Source organism: Prosopis cineraria, unplaced genomic scaffold (genome assembly GCF_029017545.1).
Source record: "Prosopis cineraria cultivar Desert tree isolate PC_DT_omini unplaced genomic scaffold, ASM2901754v1 PC2113, whole genome shotgun sequence".
Taxonomy (NCBI): domain Eukaryota; kingdom Viridiplantae; phylum Streptophyta; class Magnoliopsida; order Fabales; family Fabaceae; genus Prosopis; species Prosopis cineraria.
Window position 1 is genome coordinate 1 of NW_026557438.1, and position 2,284 is coordinate 2,284.

The 2,284-nt window shown below is 38.4% G+C and overlaps 1 long non-coding RNA gene across 1 annotated transcript; it reads right to left on the bottom strand.

Annotated features, from left to right (window-relative positions):
- Positions 1 to 172: 172 nt before the first annotated feature.
- Positions 173 to 1,886, bottom strand: LOC129301436 (uncharacterized). The gene is made up of 4 exons (XR_008590986.1): positions 1,319 to 1,886; positions 680 to 800; positions 547 to 592; positions 173 to 289 (listed from the first exon to the last, which is right to left on the bottom strand). It is a non-coding gene; the product is annotated as an uncharacterized LOC129301436 (long non-coding RNA).
- Between the last annotated feature and the right edge of the window lie 398 nt (positions 1,887 to 2,284).

A 2,284-nucleotide genomic window follows, 5' to 3' on the forward strand; every position in this document is an offset into this window, starting at 1 on the left:
ATAAAAATTAAATAGAGAGAGAAGGGGGATCATGGACTTATTCCTTATTCTTAGGCACTTGCTGAATTGACAAAAGGAAAGATCAATGCAAGCAATGCAAATAATTATAGAAGAGGGGAAAAAACTGACCTCAGGTGCGAGATAACAGAGCCTCCTTCCACCAGTGTCAAAGAAAAAGAAAAATCTGAGGGGTCATCATATGGGATGTGAGTGGGCTTGAAGGATGCAAAGTCCGCAAGGTAAAGCCAATTCCAGGATGTAATCAGAACATTCTCGCACTTAATATCACCTGTAAAATAAAATTTGCCACCAAAAGGGGGAAAAAATCAACATCTCGCCAAAAAAAGGCAAAATTTTTTAGCTCAGATGTAGGACAAAAAAAACCATAGTAAATATTGGAATAATATTGCCAGTAGCTCCGGACTTATGGAACAAAATAAAGTATTTTTTGGCCACAATAACCATTACCTAATTAACCACTCTATATCCTTTATGATTATCTTCCTAAATTATCAGAGACTAGTCTGCAATTAAACCAAGACTTACCATGGCATACTCCCTTCTCATGGCTCTGTTTCACGGCTAGAAGCAACTGCAATTGACCCAAGAAAATATGTCAAACAAATAGCAACATTGTCAGAAACTTGAAATTTTAGCAATCAGGAAGGGCGAAGAAGACCTGAAAAGCCAACCATTTCTTCTAATAAGACTGAGAAAAGGTCGAGTACTGAGTCGATCATGCAGATTATGAAGAAATGTTGCCTCAAGAGATATGCTGCTTTGTCCGTTTCTTGCCAAAACTGCAAGGTGACACTACCACGTGAGAAATTTAAACTACCTTGCTCTACCCAAATGCCAAAAAAACTACAGGAAAAGAGCACCAAATTTTTCTACAATGTCCCTCTATGAATCTTGGAAACGCATAAATTCCACCCACTTAGATATCTTACTTTTCCACAAATAGTTAGCGCATTGTTTGGGTTCAAAAAAAAGACCACTTTTTTTTTTTTAGCAGCCAAATATACTGTGATAATTTCCTCGAACTACAATATGCTGAAGCTAAAAATGATACAGTCAAAACTTACAAACTAGGTATTTTAAGTTTAATTGATCGGCAGCTCAGTCATCCCTGCTTGTTTTAATCTCGATTGAGAGGTCGAGTTGAAACATACTAATAAGTAAAGCTTTCTGCTTTGGGAAATCAGCGAAGTTATGAACTTCAGTTTTTCCTTTTCGATTAAATTGGTTCAGCTACCGAGTATAGCGTTAGCTTTTCGGGCATCACAAAAGAAATAATGCGGAATTATTGGCAAAGGACCTGAAAGGGCCAGACGTGGGGTTGATCAATGCCACGGAAAATGTCTCTAATCTGACTCAAACGCCGTTCGTACTCTTTGAGATCGATGAAGTCACCACGCTTGAAATAGACCTTGACTAGAAACCAAACCCTCATCATGCTTGCACTGAATAGACTTGAAGAAACGGCCCCGACCTAAAACCTCCTTCAAGACGAGATTGTAGGTGGAGGGCAGGTCATGAAGATAATACTCCGAAGCCGAAACTTGCGTCGTGCGCGCAATTTTGTTCCCCATCGAATGCAAAACTTCATCGCATTCTTAGGATTTTACATTCCCCCTCGCTCCAAGCTAGCATCGACGAGCAGTACTCGTCCGCTTCTGGATGTTGCGCGTAATTTGAATAAAAATACGTTCAGGTGCTTTGGTTTGATTTAGAGGAAATTGAAATTTTCCCTTCCCGTCCTGCAGGAGAGACGATCCTAGGCACAGTTCCAACCAAGCTGTTCGCCCAATTGGCGTGAACGAGGACGCCACTGTAACAGTGCAAGGCACTTGTTTCAGATTTTGACCGTGAATTATGGGACGCGATCCCAGGGCTGTGATTGGTTTGAGGTGAGGTAATGTTTTTTTGCTTGGTTTTGATGGAGGCAAAGAGAAGAAAGAAATTTTTAATGATTTTTGTTTAATTTAAAAAAGAGTAGTAAAGTAACAAATTTATTATTAAAATTTTGATGAAAAGAATCTAGTTAAAAGTAAAATTGGTTCTAAAAACCAAATGTATTTGAAAGATTAAAGTTAATATTTATTCATTAAATAATTTGAATAGATAATCAAAATATCCTTTTATGTTATTTTAAAAAAAAGCACAAAATTGGTGCCCGGAGGTCAACAGGTGAGAGTGCACTTGCCGGATGGCAGGTGAAGGATAGTCGAAAAGTGTTGCTAAAAAAAATAACGCCCCTTGTTTACATGTAATCATCAAGGAT